Here is a 20,726-nt window from a genome sequence, read left to right as displayed (position 1 = left end):
GTAAAATGCCTTGCAGACACAGAAAATTGTCTCAACTTTAAAAACGTTCACATATGCAACAGTGACAGCATACATACAGGTTGCCAAAAATGTGGGAAGCTTGCAGCGTTGGAAATTGGTGCTGTCAAACACAAATTCATACCTGAGAAGTACAAGGAATTAGCATGAAGGCACAATGAAGCATTCCATTTAGAATTTTCTAGAAGGTGCCTCTTTGTTCAGTTTTGGAGGTCACAAAAAGTGCTGTATAGGCTCTTTCCTTTGGCAACTCTCTAAATGAGTTAGAGCAGATAGGTTATAGTGAAGGGAATGGGGAGAGAGAAGAAAGAAAGAAAGAAAGAAAGAAAGAAAGAAAGAAAGAAAGAAAGAAAGAAAGAAAGAAAATACCATTGTAATAATATACAGAAAGGAGAGTTGTATAACGTAATATTGAGACAATCTATGGCACAAGTGTTTAATTGCTTGATGCTTTGCACCCTGAGAAATAATCAATAAATCAAGGTAGCTGGCAAGAGGTGTGTGTGTGTGTGTGTGTGTGTGTGTGTATCTCCCAGTAACTCACTTGCATGTCTTGTTCACCTAATAAAGGAAGAAAGGGAGGAAATATAGGACACCAGGTTAAGCGGAGTCTATTGTAATAATCTAAATTAAAAGCAAACAGAGCAGCAATTGATTCCAGAAGAAGAAGAAGAAGAGTTTGGATTTGATATCCCGCCTTTCACTCCCTTTAAGGAGTCTCAAAGCGGCTAACATTCTCCTTTCCCTTCCTCCCCCACAACAAACACTCTGTGAGGTGAGTGGGGCTGAGAGACTTCAAAGAAGTGTGACTAGCCCAAGGTCACTGCATGTGGAGGAGCGGAGACGCGAACCCGGTTCCCCAGATTACGAGACTACCGCTCTTAACCACTACACCACACTGGCTTCCAGCATTTCAGATGTAAAGTTTATAAAGTTACACACTAAAATGAATTATAAAGTTACACACCAAAATGAATTATACAAGCAATTTGACCATGGAATAAAGAGAGCAGATAACTTATCCAGCTAAATAGTTAAGAGCTACAAACCTGCTGTGTCTCAAAATAAAGAAACAGGAGGCCATTTACAGTGCTTATTAAAATTAGGGTGCTGAGAGTGTTTGTGTTTACTCATTCATGCCTGTCAGTCGAGCTTCCTTTTGCTTCTCACTTAACTAACTGAAGAACCTAAATGAGCTCTATTGTGTCATTGCGCAGTTATATAACATGATCATTTTAAACGTGTAGTTTATGCTTACTCCTCTTCAGGCATATCTTCCCCAAATTACTTACAAGGTTTTAAGCAACCAGTTAATACCCAGGCAGTGAAGTATAAGAGGACATGTGCTCGCAAGACAGATATCAATCTGTGCCTCCCCATTTTACTGTTACACAATTAAAATACATGTGATAGGCACAGCTGTGCTTCTGGCATGATCTCACCAAAAGCCATCACAGCCATTCAACCCTGGCAGTGGCAGGGACAGCGCTGGCTTTAGGGTGCTGTGGGCAGTTCCCCTGCACAGGGTGCCGAAGCAAGGGGCTGCAGAAAAGCAACTGCACCAAAAGGAATTATTTGAAAATAAGAAATATTATGGGGTGGGTGCCCAATTTTGTCCTCGCTCAGGGTGTCATATTACCCAAGTCCATCCCTGGCAGGGCACCATGGGGGCACCACCCCATGGAATTCTCCCACCCAAAGTGGTTGCTTCAGTTTGCCTGTTGGACAGGCAGGCCCTGTATGGAGTGTGGGGCAAGCATCCAAAGAAACTGGGATTGTGGTGTAAGTAGAGGAAGGGAGAAATCAGCCCAGATTGGCAATTTGTACCCACTCATTTTAGAGCTTCTGCTTGGATGACTTCCTGTGACTGAAGGCGAACATCCTCAGAGTTGGCGCAGGCTTGAAAGAGAGAAAGAGCAATCCAGGAAGAGTGATACTCAACAGACTGAACCAGATTGGTGTGAAGCAGTCTCTTGGGGGGGGGGGAGGGACTGAGAGGAGGACAGTTATAGGAAAGTCTCGAAAGAGACACCCTGATGGGTGGTAGCTCTAACACAGAGGGTGGTTTTAGGACAGGGCTAAATTGAAGAACATTAAAAGACAAAATGTACAGATAGTGAGCTGTTCATGGGACAATTTCCCCACTGTAGTCCAGAGAGCTTGCAAGGGGTCTCTGGCCAATCATAACCAGCAGATGAATATACTTCATGATCTAGGGTGGTAAAAATGGTAAAGGAGGAAAGTTTTATATAGGTTTTTCTCTGTGGGAAAAGATGGATAATTCCCAGTCTAAGTTCCATTCTAGATTTATTCCCTTTGCACTATAAAGGGCTCAGAGGTCAGAGCGGATGTTTCAGAAATAGGGACTATAAATACCCTGCAGATTTATCATAGTAGACTTTCCAGAAATAGAAAGTATGTTATTCCTGTGTGGATCAATCTTAGCCATGTGTCACTAATGGGACATCCAACAATCCATCTATTCTGGAAAAGCTGCTAAATATCTAGTACATTGTTTATTGTATTTGTGGCCCCCCTGAAGTGTAGCATTTTTTTGTTATGTGCCGTTTGAGACTGACATGGAGAGAACAGGAGGGAGGGAGGGGAGCAGAAACAAGGAATATCAACTCTGTTGCGAAAGGTTTTCACCCACCAACCTACAGAAAATGTACCTAGTGACCAAGGGTTTTTTTTCAGCTGGAGCTCAGCTCCAGCACCTCTCAGGTGGGCACCACTGCCATGCTACAAGAACAAGCACTACTAGTGATCATTGGCAATTAACCTCTGCAAGTTAGAAACCCTAATTATTTCGGAAGGGGGGATTGGGGGGAAAAAATCTGTCCAGTGGAGACAGTTGGGCTTGAAAGAAAAATAGTATGCAGAGCTAAGAGTCTTATCACTCAATTGCAGTATTAATTGGCTGGAATGAAGCTCTTTCTAGACTAAAGTACAATCAATATAAAAAGCCTCAAATGCACATTTAAATTAAGCTAGTGAAGCCAGTCAGCCAATTTCTCCCACCTTAACATCCCTGCACTGGAATTATATGTCTGACTTGTGGCTTCCCTCCTACCAACAAGCCTCCAGCTTCTGTCCAAATAGGCTTCAAAACTACTATGATCTGCAATGTTCTGGCTGCATCTGCCAGGCTTTGCATCTGCCAGTGACTCAGTAAATCTGTGATGCAGAGTCACTTCCTCAAAGTCTTCCAGCAAAGCCACTGCTTCTTTTTCACATCTGCTATTCTTACACTCATTTCCTCTCCTCCTGTCCTCCTGTCCTGCTGCACCTGGAATCTTTTTGTATTGGATCAGCTGGTTGTCAAAGCTTGCATAGCACCACGGATGACATAATGGGTCACTTGATGCTGGGGGAGATAAGAATCTGATCTACTAGCTGATTCCAGTTCCATTGCAGTTTGCATTGGGATCCAGGAAGTCCCAGCATCTCACTTTGTCCCATTACAGTCTCATCCAGATTCATTTGTCCTTTGGACTAAGTAGAAGCTCTGCAAGCACAACACTGGTGCTTCCCTCTGTCTCCCACTCATTTTGAGCATCCTTCTTTCTGCCCAATAAAATACACAGTAAGAATTTTATTCCTTTTGCTTGTGATCAGTGTGAATATTCAACTAGTGTCACCAGTCGTCACAAGATGACTTCTGGAATGAGAAGAAACTTCAAATGCATACTCTTCAGTATCCTTCTTCAAAACCACATTGGTGTCATCTGCTTGCACTGCAGATGATGAACCATCTCTCCAACCTCCCTCCCTCCCAAGCCTACCATGTAGGAGCCACTGGGTTGCTTAGCAGCCACTGAGGCTGATTCCACACTTACTGCAGAATGGTGTAGAATGGAGGGTACCACTTCTGATCACGAAGTGAGGAGGGGGGAGGTTTGCCTCTTTGAACTACTGTACCACAACCTACATGAAAATGGAAAACATGTCAGGTAGCTCACTCATTTGACTGCTGTACTTGTTTCCCACTTTTAAGGTCGCTGTGTGTGCATAATTGTAACAAATTATACCCTACCTGCAGCCTAAAATTTGTTCACCCACCTCAGCATTCTTCCACCTCATTCTGCTGTGTGGGTAGACCAGGCATTTGTGTCATCTTGTTGGTGGAGTTAGCCAGCACTGCTAGTGACATTTTTACAGTGAAATCATGAGATAGCTATTCAGTGGAGCATGAGCAATCCACTCTTGACTGAATGCCCAAGCACTATCAATTAGCAGCTCCATGTTTATGAAAGAGCCATCGTTTTCTAACATCTCAAAGCTGAATCAAATGCTAAGCAAGCTAAACAGAGCTGTTTTTGAAATTCTGGGAAACATTTGTAAACTAAGATTCATTTTACCACTAAGAATATTTTGGAAACTAGCAATGCTTTAAGTGTTGCTGCTGCTGTTGTTGTTGTTACATTTGACCTGACCGTAGCCCTGTGTTATGCAAAACTATTGTTGTTGCTTTTATTATTGATTCAATTTGCTACAATCTTGGTATAGTTGTGAGTTGTTTATTTGCTGCTATGACTTATATCTAGGGTTGTTGGGGGAAGCTGCTGAGAATAAACTATTAAGTGCATTTCCTCCTGTCTTCCTGTCAACATGGCATAGAGTCTTGCTGTGAATGTTTCTCAACACAGTTCTGTACAACAAAATAACACATGTGCACATTCTGTGTAAACAGATACATAAATTGCTTTGCAATTTACATCGTTCACATTGTCATTTATGTATAATTGCTGTCGTCTCAACAGGGGCTTCATTACATTTCTTCTTTCTGAAATGTTCCTTGTTGGCTTTGTATTTGTGCAAGTTGTTTGAGGCTATAGGCAGCCAGCAGGTATGCAACATTACAAAAATGTTACAGATAGGTAGCCGTGTTGGTCTGCCATGGTCAAAACAAAATAAAAAAATTCCTTCCAGTAGCACCTTAAAGACCAACTGAGTTAGTTCTAGGTATGAGCTTTCGTGTGCATGCACACTTCTTCAGATACACAAATTTTATTACAAAAATGCCTCAAGTCCCTAGTGATCTCTCCTCCATAGAAAGCAACCCAGATAAGCAGGGCCCCTGGAACTTGTTTTGGACAACACTTTAGTACCAGGTGAGAAACTCAGGCTGAGGAATAACTGGACCTCCAGCAGCCATTCAACAGCTCCCATCCCAAATCTCCATTTATTTCTCATTTATATCATATAAGCTATCTGATCTTAATTATGCAGCAATATCACAGAAGAAAGGTCGAATTATTGCTTAAACAATCCCTCGACAATGAAGGAATGTCTTCAGAATGGATGGAAGCAGATGCAGCTGAGAAGATCTATAATTCCCCCTCAGTGGAAACCAAATAACAGACTCCAACAGCTGTCGTATAATGAGGCAAGGCAGCTAGCATGATTAACTTTTGTCTTTTATTGCTTTAGCATCTTTCTTTACTTCTTAGAAGAGCCTCTGTATTTAAATTAACCATTGCTGAAAATGAAATTATTATTAATTTTCCTGGCTGTATATGCAGGGCATGTCTGCTGCAATGAATACTAGTGTGATGGATGTGAATGCTGCTGAAGACATTAGATCCGTGCTCCTAAATCCACCTTCTTTAAAAGCTGCACAACAAGTCCTTAGAATTATTCTATTTTCTTCCCATTCTGCCTAGGAAGGATTCCTGGGGAACATGAAAATCAGGCCACAAGCTCTCAAAAAGAAGTACTAAAAAGTGTGCTTCCATGGCTGTTTTTGTTTGTTTTTTATGCTTTAATAACACTCTTTCAGATGTTTTGTGTTACTGTACTTTTCCGTGTATAAGACTAGGTTTCCCCCCCTCAAAAATCTTGCTAAAATGTGGGGGTTGTCTTATACATGGGTAGGACGTTTGATTGATTGCTGCCGTGTCTGTTAGAGGCTATTGTGCATGTTATTGGTTGCTGCGTCAATGAGTGGTGTTGATTGGCCGACGCTGCTGCAATTGGGCGTGCGAGTGGCAGCTTCTGCCAGTGAGGGGAGAGACACGATGCGTTTTTTGTGATCCGTGAGCGATTTTTGGCATTCCCCCCTTTAAAAAGCTCAACAACCCTCGGTAATCCCCCTGCCCGGCCCCAGACAAAGTTCAACAACTCTGGCCAATCCTCTGCAAAATAAAGCTCAACAACTTTTAGCCATCTCCACCCATTTTCTGAAATTTCAGTCCCCCAAAATACATGAGGGCGTCTTGTAGACAGAAAAGTACAGTATTTTGTTTGAATGGCAGTGTTTTTATGTTGCTTGGGTGGCTTTTAAAAAAAGCGATTTATAAATGCAAGAGAATGTGATATGATGGACTCGGTGTGAACAGTGGAGGTGGCATGTGCAACAGAAGAGCATCAGCAGCAGCAGCAGCAGCAGCAATTGCTACCAGCTGCTCATCCACAGACTCTTTGGCCAGAGAGCAGCACCAGCAATGGTGATTGCAGTAGCAGCTGCTGAAAGCAGGGGTGAGGAATTTCATTGAAGAAGGGGAGTTCACAGAGGATGTCTCGTCCAAAACCAATACAATCCCCACCCCACTGAAAATATGAAACCCAGAGCTGGCACTGCCACAAACCCACAAGACCAACCCAAACGCATGCAACAGCCATCTGCAGCTTTTTTTTCTGGCCCGGAAGTGTGTTCCAATCCACAGGCAACCACCAGCTGATCACCCACAAGTCCAGAAACGATAGCTCTGGAAAAGATTGCTGGCATTACCAAACAATGAAATTGCACTGAGTTTCTTCTAGCCGTTAACATGCCTCTTCAAGGCTGACTAGCTCTGATGTTTCTTGTCCAGTTACATGCTGCAAGTACTGCAGTCCTGTTGGCTTGCTTGCTCAGTTCCGTGAATCATCAACATACTTTGCCAGAGTTGAATAGAAATGACTAACCAGCATATTTCTCTTTCTTTCGTTTTGATTGCAGAAGCAGGCTCTGGGAAAGAGGGTTTAATATGCATCGCTTCTGGACCAAAGTTGCTGTTTTTCCTTCTACTTTCTCTTCAAGCAACTTTCTGAATTCCTTTGATTTTGTGAAATTGAAATTTCATCAGTTTGCAAATAGCTTCAAACTTGGCATTAATTCAAGGCCTTTGAAGACAGCTGTTGAAAAGGAGTCACTCCTTTTTAAATACGCACCTGATGTTTGAAGGCATTTGTTAGAATTTCCACTAGATTGCAAAATCTAGACCAGATTTTAAAAGCAGCCTGCTTTCCTGTCTAGCTTTCCAAAATAGGATCTGGACAGTTTCTTCACTCATGAGCAAGGACTATGAACAGCTCTGAATGGCTTGAAAATGTGAAAGCTAATCTTGGTATTTTGACTTCTGCCATGTCCAGTTAGCCTAGTATTGTCCACTCCAATGAGAATCCACTCTCCAGGATTTCAAACAGATCCTTCCCATTACTTGTTATGTAACTCTTTTAACCAAAGAGTTAAACCTTGCAGGGGTTAAATATTCTGCAGACAAAGCATGTATAGGTGGTGGCAAGTAGCCATTTCCCCAGTCTTAAATTCTCATTCTCATTCAGTCCTTCACATTTTCACACCGGTTTACACTTTCAAAACATCCTCATGACAATCCAGCAGCAATTTTTGGTCTTACTCTGAATATACATATATTTATATGCAATTTTGCCTAATACACATTTGTGCAAAGCAATATTTGCTCACCTATGCATTTCCATGCACACTTTCCCTTAATCTATGCATATATATTTTTAACACATTATTTTGCTGGAAAACTGTACGGCAAAATTGAAGGAAGTGCAAGTTTTGGAAGATGGTTGCATTTCACTTCATGTATTGTTTCAGAGAGTGCTGCTGTGGCAGGTTCACCTTTAAATGTGAACTAAATCAGATTTCATCCCCTCCATTTGTAGCATCAAGGCAGCATCCATGTGACCTGTAAGGAAGAAAATCTCCTTATTCTCCCTTTTTCTGGCATCTAGGTATTCGTAGGGATGCATGGAAAATGGAGTTCTCTCAACTGTGATCACAATGGTAGCAACTCCTCTTATTTGAGGTATGTGGTTTTCAGAACTCCCATGGTGATTTTCTGAGTCTAGCTTGGAAGAACTCCCGACCTCTGACCTTGCTGGCCATTGGCTGTCCATTCAGGCTATATGCAAGAATAATTGGAAAATCTACAGGCAAACCATATTCCGTTCATAACCTCTCTCTCTCTTTCATGGAAAGCACACATATATCTTTCCTGGAGTCAAGGGTTTTATAAACTCAACAGAGGCAGTTTCCTTGATGAATAGAGGATATCATGGGGTTTCAAATGAGCAAATAAAGGCTGGAGGCAAGTAAATAATTCAGTGGAGAAAATGGCAAAGACATGCCGTTTGGCCAAGATTTACACCCCTGTGAAGAAGCAGCAAAACAGATCCAGTCGACTGGAGAGAGCAGGAAGGACTGTTCTGCCACCATGAGATGTGTTGCATAGCAAGGGCAAGTGGTGTTTAGTACACAGACCGTTCGAGGGTGTTAATAGAGAGAAAATGAAAAAGAACTGAGCACTTTGGTTAATTTGCATGCTGAGCTGCTTGTTAGCATTTACAAGGAATTATACAATCATTATGAAAAAGACCCCACAGGGTTCCTTGCTATTTTATATGCCAACCGTTACATATAAAACTACCAAAAAGCCTTGGTGAGAATTGTTTGTTTTGAGTAGAAATGATGGTAGTTTTGTATGTTACCTGAGTGTGGTGGGGAAATCAAGTGTGAAATCCTAATTTGTTTTCTTTTGGATTAGTTAAAATTGCTTTTATTCTCAGTGCTTTCAGATGACCTGTTTGTTGAGCATTCATCCTGATTTGTTTTCAGAGAGACTAGACAACATTGGCTGTTACTGATCATTCATTGTGGTTTGTTTGCAGGGAGGTTTTTAAAGCACCTTCCCCACCCCCCAAAATCCTGGGAGATGTAATTTACCCCTCACAGAATTATAATTCCCAATCCGTTAACAAAACTACAGCTGCTGGGATTATTTGTGGAGGTGGGTGGACAGCCTTAAATGTCTTTTTGTGTGTCACACCAATCTTCAGCCAGGGCAAGATTCCAGGGATTCCCAGTACTTGCCCAGTTTTAGTTTCCGGTTGGAAATGAGGCACACCAGAGACTGTGGTGTCTTTATGATATTTGGTTTCGCTACACATACTTACGATGGCAGAGTTCATATCAGTAATACTTCAAGAGGATCCAAACAGACATCAAACATCATGCTCTGCCTGCTGCTTTGCTTCTCCATCACATAACTCCTAACTCACATTATTCTGGCTTTATCTGTTGAGGGAGAGAGGCCCTACCTATTTGCCATCTCACACCAAGTTCCTTTGATCTATTGCTCTCTTAATGGCCCAACACCCAGGCTATCACCTCCACAATGGAAGTTTAACCTAGCTTAAATATCTTTTAGCACTTGCTGATTACATGATTTAGAAGTGTCTAGCACACAGCTCAATACACACGCGTATTAATTGGCCTTTAAACAAATGCGGATTCAAGGGGATAAAAGTGGTTTTGGCACCCATTTTAACACCCTAAGTGAGGCAAGTCCAAAGTCCACTTTGGGGGCCTCATCCGGGCTCCGGGCTGGATTTATTGGGGTCAAATCCTTAAAAAAAGCTCAACAATTTTGGGGTAAAATCGTAAAAAAAATCTCAACAACTTCAATCCTAAAAAAAGCTCATCACGCATGTTCACTCATCAAATCTGGCCCTCTTTGAAAAAAGTTTGGGCACTCCTGCCCTAAGCCTTAATTAAATTCTAACACCTGCTGGATCCAGGGATTATACAGGCCTAGCACCCACCAACTCATAACAGTATGTTGTGTGTGATAGTGTGCCCCCAAGCAATTTGTAAACCTGCATAGTTGAAGTTCTAAACTGCATGGGGAACATCCACAAATAAATGCTTCATATATTCACCCTCTGTGAGCTGGAGAGCAACAGAGGATGGCAACACACAGGGAGTAGTGACAGTGTTCACAATACTCCCCCTGCCTGCCCCCCGCTTACATATCAGCAACTCACCCAACTAGGTTTAGTTTCAGTACCTTTCTGCAGTTAGTCCCAGAATAAGCCCCAAAGCCATATTAGAGGATTTTAAACACCCATGGTTCTTCTGTGAGCATCTAGCCATGTTGCAGGATAACTAGCTGCATGCCCTATTTACTGTTTAAAGATAAGAAGGGGATTGTTTGCTCCAGTGCTGAACCTAGGCCACCTGTGAACCACATTCTGTAGAGCCCTCAGTCTCAGTCTCAGTCGCAATTGATGTACTAGCTGGGAGCAAAATTGAGTGATCTCCAACCACCGCCTCACATAGAGACAAAATGCTGTCATTTGTTGGAAAAGGATGACATCTCAACAACAAAAGGGTTACCTCGAAAAAAATCCATTTGGATTCCTTGCAAACAAGCGATGCAGTAGTAAAAAGGATAATCTGGAAAGGCTGTCACTCCAGGTCAGGGATAGAAGATCAGTGCAAACTCATTTCTGAGCTGATTTAGAACTAATGACAAACTGTTTGTCTTGTGGTGAGGGGGGAATATGAGCTGGTCCTTGTCATCCAAAGGCTATCAATTTTCACGGGGCCCTTCTATGAATGCTTCAATTTTCAGAAACATTTTCCTACGGACTTTGATTCAAATTTATGCAAATCAGGGGTGACCACTGGACAGCTATGCCATCTTTAATTCAGTGAGAATGGAAGCACATTTGGCAAACATACTTTTGAAAACTGAATGTCTATGGTTGCATCTTAAAACATTTACATAAGATTGCCTAGATCTGTAGACCTGCTGCACTGCCTGATCATTTTTTAAAAGGTGATGCCTTTCAATATATATATTTTTACACATTTTCCAAAGCCATCATTCTAGCTAAGGGCTAAATTATGCCCAGTGAGTCTAGTATCTATTCAAGTCTTGTGCTTTCAGCAAATTGCTGCAAGATTTCATGGTATAAGTAGTTTTAAGCGTAGCTTCTCTATCTGCGTGACTTTGTGTTATGCAGATTAAATTCCATGAAAAGCAAAAAGTGTGAAGGTTGGTGAGTACACTGAGGGGTTGGCTGTTGAGGGGCAAGAGGGTTTCAAAATATCTACTAAGATTTCTAAGGGACATGTGCATACCATTACATTGCCACAAGAGTTCTCCTAAAATTAAATTTGAAATAAACATAAGGATAAATTCTCAGATGAAATGTCTGAGGAATGTGGAAGGGCAAACAGACAAAAAAAGAGAGGTTTTTTTAGAAAATGAAAATCCATCAAGGAATACCACATCTTTCTATAAAGGTATCACCAAGACAGCCAGGACGATGTCTACATGGAAGACACAGAAATCCTTATTGCCCTGGGACCACAATCCCCATCAACGAAGTCAAAGGCTTTTAGAGCTGATGAAGCCATAGATATTTGGTCTCTGTGTTTGGTCATTGACATGCACCTATGTGGTGTATACAGGCATCCTGTACACTCTGCTCACAAGGAAAATGCACACAATAGCAGGGAGAGTTTGGTTGAACATGCAAAAACCCCTTCTTGCCATTTCCGTCACCCTACAAGGTTCATGGAGGCTGCCTGTGCAATCTTGGACCCTGGATGATCTAGGTTCTAAACCACGCAGCAAGTCTCTGTGAGTGATCTTCTATCTTCAGTATTCCACAGGGTGGTGTTGGGAGCAGAGTGCAGGATGCTTGTTAGGTTTTTTAAAAAAACCACCCCAATTTTTACTGTTGTTTGACATACATGGAACACAAAGGAGTCCAAGCTCCCAGAGTTGCTGATCCCTTTTCAACTCACTTTAATCTCAGATTCACCCATTGATCATGCAACCAACCAAACTGGAGACAAAATACGTTCAGGAATTTTTCTTCTCAAAAACATACGGTACTTCAAAAACAGATTACGTTAGTCCTGTTTGCTCTACAGAGAAGCAAGTCTTCATTTTTTTTTCTGCTCTTTTCTTCTGCATATGGAGCAGAACATTCTCTCTCCCCACCCCTGATTAGTTTGTGAAGAGGGAAAAGTCCAACAGTTCTCTTAATTTAATCAACAAACAATTAATTAATTAATTGCTTGGGGATTATTTTAATACAGTTATTCTTAAAACCAGTTTTTATCATTAATAGTGTTTTGACACTTTTGCGCACTCTCACATTGTGATATTGCTCTGAAGAAGCCCTTTCTTTGGGGGAGGGGGGGACGATCTTGTGCAGCAGTCAAAAATGTGTGCTTCTGAATGCCATGCAAAATCTCACCCCACGCCAAAAGGCTTTTTTTTCGGGGCGAGAATGAAGCAGGGGCCACATGACTCTCCTAGGAGCACATCCCAGAAGATGTGCATCCCAATTTTGGGTCTGAAAAAAATGGATGGTATGCAAGGAACATGCCTTCAAGTTCTGCGGAACTCTTATCTGGATTAAACACAAGGCAAATCAAGAACCATGTTACTGAATGGGATATGCCAGCCTTCTCCAAAATGGTTCTCTGCAATTCCTTTCAGCTCTAGGCAGTCCAGACCTGCTTATGAGCAGATGGAAGTTTTAGTCCACAACATGTAGGGAACACCAGATAGGGGGAGGCTAGACTATACCATCACCTCCTGCAGCCAACTGTGGGTGTACCTACTTCTGTATTTTACTGACAGTGTATCGTTAGTACAGTGGTACCTCTAGTTACAAACTTAATTCATTCGGAGGTCCGTTCTTAACCTAAAACTGTTCTTAACTAGAGACGTGCTTTTGCTAATGGGGTCCCTTGCTGCTGCTGCACCGCCGGCACACGATTTCCATTCTCATCCTGGGGCAAAGTTCTCAACTCAAGGTAACTCTTCCAGGTTAGTGGAGTTTGTAACCTGAAGCGTTTGCAACCTGAGGCGTTTGTAATTTGAGGTACTACTGTAATGGCTATTGTCAGAAGAGACACAGTTCTCTATTGCTTATTTTAAACCAAGGCAGGCCTGATGTGGACAATCATTTCAGACTTCAAAAGCCATTGTCTATGAGAGGTTGGCAACCTGATCCGAGGATGGGCCGGTGGACGCTTCGTCTGTCGGAGGATGGGCTGGAGTATGTGTGCATGCGCGCTCTTCTGGGTCGGAGCGCCTGTGTGTATGTGCACAGGCACCATCAACCCACGCCAGTAAGAGAGGGGGCAGCAGGGGTCTCATGGACCGGTTAGATAAGGCCCACGGGCCTTAGGTTGCCGATCCCTGGTTTATGGAGTCAAGAATGAGCGCTGGGATGGCCCTCTCTTCCCCAGTTCCCCACAAGTTCAACTCCCCCATCTGCACCACATTCTCCTTCGTGGTTATAGTAATAACTTTTGTGTTGGGAGGGAGGAAAAGGGTAGCCGGGAAGCTGCAAGGAAGATGTGTATTCCTTTGAAATTGCCAGCGAGCTAGCTTTTAATAGCCCGCTCAATTACTCCAATTGATTATGCAATAGTAGATGCTTTACTTCTAACAATCCTTGACCCTGCTTTATGTTTTGTAAATTGTTTTGACCTGATTGAAATGGGTCATGAAAAATGCTTTATTTTAAACTTTTCGGAAGACAGATTTCATGATGATGTCAGAGCAGGCCAAACTCTGCCTTAATACAGTGCATCAAAATGGCACCTAAGTGGAGAAGCCTTCTTCCCTCACAATCAATCCTAGCTTCATGAATCATGGTATATCTGAACCTGGAACTATCATCATGTGGGATATAGTTATCGATCGGAAAACCACCCACAATCCAGGGAGATAAAAGACTTAAAAGGCAGAGAAAAACGTTGTAGGACTTGGGAAGTATTTCCCCGCGATTTCCTTGTACATTTTCTGGTAGGATTTTTGCAGTGCCGCTTTGAAAAATGGGCTTTCTGATTGCTGCTGCATATATGCTGCCTTTTAAATTGACGTTTTGGTTAATTCCGCACTGGCTTTTAATTTCCATTACATTCATTGTCTTTTAAAACACAAAGGTGGCAAAGACATTACACACACACACACACACACACGTGTGTGTGTGCGTGCGCGCCAGTAAATAAATATATAAATAAAATTAAAATGCTGTTACGTGCAGACTACACAGGTGATTATGGCTAAACCTCAGCATAGGTCACTACCAGCACGAAGGGCAGGACAGGAAAAAAAAAAGCAAATGGTAAGTAATTAGATGAAGATTAAATTACAGAACACAAATGAGATGGAAGCAAAATAATTAAAGTCACCACATAAGTAAGATCAGAGGCAGTTACTCTAGGGAACCAGGTAAAGAAGAAAGTAAGTATGAAAAGGTCTTGTACTTATATTGATCAATGAGTGTGCTTGGTTATAGACAGCCAGGATACTGAGGTGGAGTGGGTCCGTAACAGCTCATGTTGCAGAGACTGCAAGGAAAACGGGTTCCTCCCTGCAGGATAGTTCTGTTGATTCTAGTGGAATTAATTTAATCTCGATGCCTCTGTGTTTTAATTATACAGCCTCCCTGTGCAAACAGCTATTGCATGTAATTAGAGCCAGGTTAATTACAGTACCAGTCAGTGGGAAGACAAGCGATGCCACCGCATGTTGTGAGGGGAAGCAGCACACTGGGGGACGATACAACCGTCTGGAACTGGGCAGCCAAGTGAGTGGAAAGAAAGGTTGACTACTTTTCAAATATATAAAAAAAATTGTCCAGTAGCACCTTAGAGATCAACTGAGTTTGTTCTTGGTATAAGCTTTCGTGTGCATGCACACTTCTTCAGATACCGCTTTTTAGTTGAGCATAAACTAAAATATAATATCCCTCCCCACTTTCCATAAAACACAATCCTTCCATTTTATAGGGTGCCTGGATATCTACTGTGTAACTGACCAAGATACTCTGTGCTTCAAGAAATCCAAACATTCCACATATTCATTTTCAGCCCCTCATCTATAGTGACCGATGATGCTGGATAAGTACTTATGTGTTATTTATGACCAGTGGTGGTGTTTACTAAGCATCCTGGATTGAACTCCTGTTCTCAGTACAGTATCAAATGTGCAAGAATCACCCGTAAAATAAACGTTAGTTGTGCACTTCAAATCCCAACAAGGCAAATCCCATTAGGTATTCAAACATTTGGATTCTAAATATGCCAATCAGGATTAAGAAATTTGGTCACAGGAGAAAAAAAAATGCTACCATCTTTATATATTTACCCCTGAAATCCAGATTTGATCCACCATAGCACCTAACTCTGGGTACCACCAAATCAAGTAGCGGTTCCATCATTTGATTTCACTAAATCTTATTGGGTTTTTAAAAATCCAAATAAATTGTCAGGACTAGATTTAACCAATGGGTCTCATTAACAGATTCCCATCTCTCCTTCTCTTGTGTGCCCTCCATTCAGCCCCTGAGATGGATACATCTGTCAGATTCAATTCTTTCTTTCTTTCTTTCTTTCTTTCTTTCTTTCTTTCTTTCTTTCTTTCTTTCTTTCTCTTTCTTTCTTTCTTTCTTTCTTTCTTTCTTTCTTTCAAATCTTAAGAGTGGCATTCAGCTCATCTAAGTCTTATGCAGCTGACAAAAGGGGAAGAAAGAAAGTAGCAAGGGTCTGGATTATCTCCATGGTATAAGAGTGAGCCGCAATTGTATTGCTGGAACCTGCAGGTGTTCTGTCTAGTGCAGGATTCTGACTTCAACAGTAGCTACGTAGATGTTTTGCAGGAAGCTGGGATCAGGAGCCCCTAATGCCTAGAGATTACAGATGTGCATCTGGTTTCTTTCCAATGTTTTTCCAGCATCTCAAAGATACATGGCTGTTTAAAATGCCTATCGGTGCAACTTCTAATCACACATACAAACAGTGGTGTAGTAGTAAATGATGAAATGCAGAAACAGCCCCCGCAGTCACTCCTGCAAGCAGTATTGCAAAAAAGTCTCGCCCTTTAAATTGTTGGCACAAAGAAGGAACCATAACATAATCACCATTGTTATTATTATTAAAAGTGCCATTGTTTGCAAATTATGCCTTTGGTTTAATGAAAATAGAAGCCCTGCAGGATGTGTAGCTACAATGCACAAATGCTTCCCCACCAAGATAATAGCATGTAATGGGGCAGATGATAGCTACATCTGAGGCACTAGAGAGGCAGATACTTTAAGCTTTGCTTTCAGAATAACACAACCGGCAGCTGAAGTAATCTCTTATGACTCAGATGCAAAGGATGGGTAATTGCATCCCCAAGATCTACAATATTTATACAAAGGACTGAACATATTTTTCCCCCAGCTGAATTAGGGCGGGGGACAGTCATATTTTAAGCCTCTGAAAGAAGAGAGCAATGATTACTTCAGGGAAGATGTGCAAAGCTTGGTGTCGGGATCCAAGGCAGCTCACCAACCAGCAGCAAGGGAGCATCTTCCTTTTCCTTGTAGCCACGGCCTCTGTGGCAGCAAGAGTTCTTTTGGCAGCCCAGGTGCCTTTTTATTTCTTCCATGGTGTCTCAAATGTGGCATCATTCTAGGGTACCCTTCCAGATGTTTTCCATCTGGAAGGGCACCAGGTTAGGAAAGGCTATTCTGGGGCACGTGGGGAGGGGAAATGGTGGGTGTCATTTTGGCCCATCTCTGAAGATCAGAAGTGCAGTCTGGAGGCACTCATGGAACCACCTGTGCCATTGGGGGCTCAAGCCCCTTCAAGGGCTTGATCATCCTGGTAGCCCTCCTCTGCCCATGTTCCAACTTGTCAACATCCTTCTTATACATCTGGTATTAACAAATGACACCGTAATGTGCAGCCGCATTATGGAGAGCTGAGCACTACAATCCTCTCCCCATCCTTCCCTCTCTAGCCATAGCCCAATCGTGTTCTATGCCTTGGCAATAAATATGTTGCTCCTAGACTGAACTGAGAAATTCGTTGCAATTTGATAAAAGCTTGGGGAGTAACCAAAGAGCTCCAAGATTAAGCACACCTCAGTTGACTGCAGTTACAACTCCATTAATTATCAGGTTTACAGATAGCCTTTGATTTATTACGAAAGGCAGTGAAAGATGCACAGGGCAACTGAACTATGACAGAACAGTCATTAATAGAGCTACTATGTCAAATTCAGATTAAGAACCTCAAGTTTATCTAGGAAATCACAAAAGGTCAGAGGTCATTTAGCACCACCTTCTATCCATCATCATAATGTATAAGGCATTCCAGAACAACCACCACCAAATAGATATCCATGTTTTTCTTCTTGGAGTGGGAGAGAGGAGGAGGGTAGATTCCCACACCTCCCTGGCATTATGCCATGATGGTTTTATCCTAGACACCCCAAGTTGGTCACTCAGATCATTTGGTTCCCCAAGAGCCAAAAGCACAACAGATGTCATTGAGGAATCATGTCTTCAGTGTTGTGAGCTCATATCTATGGAACTCCCTCCACCAAGAAGTTAAGCAAGCAACATTCCCTACTGAGTTTCAGGTGCCTGTTCAGAATGGTTTTTCCCCAAGGCCTTTGAACACTTAATGCTTTTCATATTTTTCTTTTTTTCTGGAGTTCTTAAACACTTGAGGTTTTTAATTTTGGAGGCTTATGTTTTGGATTCTGTATGTTGTGCATACGCTATTGTCATAAGCTGCTTGGAGAACCAAATGGTGAAAAGCTGATATAGGTTTTTGAACGAATAAATAAAATTGTAAAAGGATATGTAGTGCAAAATCTGTGAGCCAGTAAATATGAAGTTTGATTGTAGGGAATTAATCACAAGATAAATATATTTTCAAAGGAAGGAAAAACCAATTGACAAATTGTAATAATTCCTAAGATCTTAATGCTTCATCAGTTTTATTTTAATGCAATGTCCATTCCTGGAACATGCAAAGGAAGACAAAGAACATTAGCTGAGTCTTAGTCAATGGACAGGATGATGAATGCAATTTTTAAAACCTCAAACACCTTGATACTGATAATTTTGATTGGAACCTCCCAACCTAATATTTGCAAAGGGATGAAGTGTCCCATTCAGTGCCAGAGGATTATAGTGCTTGTAGCCTAACTGTAAACTTGTTGGAAAATGCAAGGGCCAAACTAACCTCAAAACCCTGGAGCTGCCAGCTTATTAGAGAATCGGTTTAACAAAAAGGCCACAGTTCAATTAGCACTACCTCCTGTCTCTAATCATCACATCTTACTGTGAATTCCACATTTTTATTGGTTCTTCCCAATGAAAGGTTCCCTTATTCCAGTACAACCGACAGTAACCAACAGATGCTGTTTACCTTGGGGCTTCATCTGTACAAATTTATATTATATTATATTATATTATATTATATTATATTATATTATATTATATTATATTATATTATATTATATTATATTATATTATATTATATTATATTATATTATATTATATTATATTATAATTATATTATACCCCGCTCATCTGGCTGGGCTTCCCCAGCCACTATGGGCGGCTTCCAACAAAATATTAAAATACAGTAATGCATCAAACATTAAAAGCTTCCCTAAACATATAATAATATTATGAACCTCCCTGAGATCTACGGATAAAGGTTGGTATACAAATTTAATAAGCAATGATAACGGTAACAATATAGGCTGCAGCAACCAGTTCTTTCAATACAATCCATGACTTGAACTGAGCCACCAAAAGATTCTGGAAGTAGGTTAAAAAAACCCATGGTTAATCTGGGAATATTCGGAAAGGGAGTAAAAAAACACTTTTTCTATCCTTTTTGAAATTTCATTGTCTGGGCAGGAACGAGGTGACCTGTTTGCTTGTAGAAACTAGAAGCAAGTTTGATGCTGAAAATGAAGGGGGAAGTATGTAGAACAAAAATGGGGACAGTTTGGAATACAACTACCCAGTGCTGGCACTCTTCTGCTTCCTATGAAGAGTGGCAGCATATCCAATTCGTGATCACATTGGGTAACCATCTGGGCCCCCTGCTGCATCCCTGGCTCCAAGCTGCAGGGCATGTGGTGATTATGAAGTCAATCCATTGCACAATTGTTAATGTCAAAGAGTCAGGGCAGCAAAAATATTGCAGAATGTTTTGTTCTATATTTGGGTATGCTCTCCGCTAGCACGCAACAGGGAGGGATCCCTTTTCACTCTGGTCTGAGGAAAGAACATCGTCTTGAAAGCACCTGGACTGCATATCAAGATTCTCTATGCTATTAAGTACTTCTCTGGTTTATTCAAATTATAAAAAAAATTACCAGTTGATATGCACATGCATGTATGCCATGTAATTTTTCTACACTCTCATTACTTGACTGGCAGCTAAATGTGCATACTGAATCCACAGAAATAGCCTCTGACTTTTGAATGGCTGGAATGCAGCCTAGTGTGCAAAAAGCTAAGAGTCTCTCTCATTATTCTGTTCACTTTTTTCCTCTGGTCACACCCGCCACTGGCGTGCATTACTCAAAATTCATTTCTATGAAGGCAGAGAAGCAACTTCAACGATGAACTGTATTTTTATGTTGTGAACCATGTGATCTTTGGGTGAAGGGCAGTATTCAAATTTAATATATAATAATAATGGTAATAATTAGCTACACTACTCCAGTTGTATGGTACATTTAAGCAAAATCACCTGTCCAGGGACTGGGGGGGGGCACCACTCACCCACCATCAATTCATTTTCTAGAATAGCCTTCTAAAAAAAAGATAAGGAAGCAAACTGCCCACAATGAGCAAAAAGACACCATAGGCTTGTTCAGGTATTGTGAACACCTGAGAGTTTAAATTGTATAGGGAGTTCCTGTTAGTGGGTAGACTTAAGTGTATTTGGCAGAGTGATTCACATTTTGTAGACCAAGTGAGATCTCGCTACACCATACAGTAACCCAAAAATGTAAGGCTGTTTGTTCTACAGTTCTGTTAGCTACTTGTAGATATGTCTCCACTTGATAAAACAATATTATGTCATGTTGCATCGCTGAATTTTACCATGAGAATTGGGATACAGCAGGCAAATAACATTATAGAAACACTGTTCCAAGTGTAGGGAAATTATAGTTGAGCTAAGGTTTTCTAGAATGCAGCAACAAATATTATTTGGTTTCTTCTTCCCTTATCATGAATTGAAGCATTTCATACAGGCAAATACTGAAGACTGCTAAATTTTAATCAGGTTTTGATTTCCTTTATACAGTTAAGTGTAGCGACTGTCAACATATTTCACCCATCTCCTTGAGAACCAGATTGTCCATGGCTGAATAATCCAGAACTTAGTCTGGGCACAAGCAGAAAACACATAGTGATATCTCAATTGCTAGTCCTATGCAAAAGGTAGGAGTAGACAGTTTATATTCAGAGTCTGAAATTGATTTAGTTCTGTAACATGACCACCAATGCAGAACGCAATTCTCTGGGCTTGGGTAAACAAGACTGGAAAAAAAAATCTGACATGCTTTTGAAAAGTTAAACTGCATTACCATCTCACACGGAAATGTAATAAAAACGACTGTACATGCATCTGGAAAACTCTAGGTTTTGGAAAGCCCTAGTAATACGATGAAAATATTTTTGCATACTATTAGATGATTTGTCATTTCAATGCTTTTCCTAAGGCAGGATGCCTGAATTGTTGTCTGGTCCTCGTCAGCATCTTATCTGAACTATCCAGTGTTAAGCAAGTACTGACATTTCCCCAGGTTGCCATGAACTCTATAGCAGGCGTAACTAATGAGGGA

The 20,726-nt window shown here is 41.3% G+C and overlaps 1 long non-coding RNA gene across 1 annotated transcript; it reads right to left on the bottom strand.

Annotated features, from left to right (window-relative positions):
• Positions 1–451: 451 nt before the first annotated feature.
• LOC309340796 lies at positions 452–3,339 on the bottom strand. Its single transcript, XR_014156100.1, has 3 exons — positions 3,269–3,339; positions 1,850–1,917; positions 452–579 (listed from the first exon to the last, which is right to left on the bottom strand). It is a non-coding gene; the product is annotated as an uncharacterized lncRNA (long non-coding RNA).
• Positions 3,340–20,726: the final 17,387 nt, after the last annotated feature.

Source organism: Podarcis erhardii, assembly GCF_964252035.2.
Source record: "Podarcis erhardii genome assembly, chromosome: 4".
In the NCBI taxonomy this organism is placed as follows: domain Eukaryota; kingdom Metazoa; phylum Chordata; class Lepidosauria; order Squamata; family Lacertidae; genus Podarcis; species Podarcis erhardii.
This window is presented reverse-complemented; position numbering and strand designations above follow the sequence as displayed.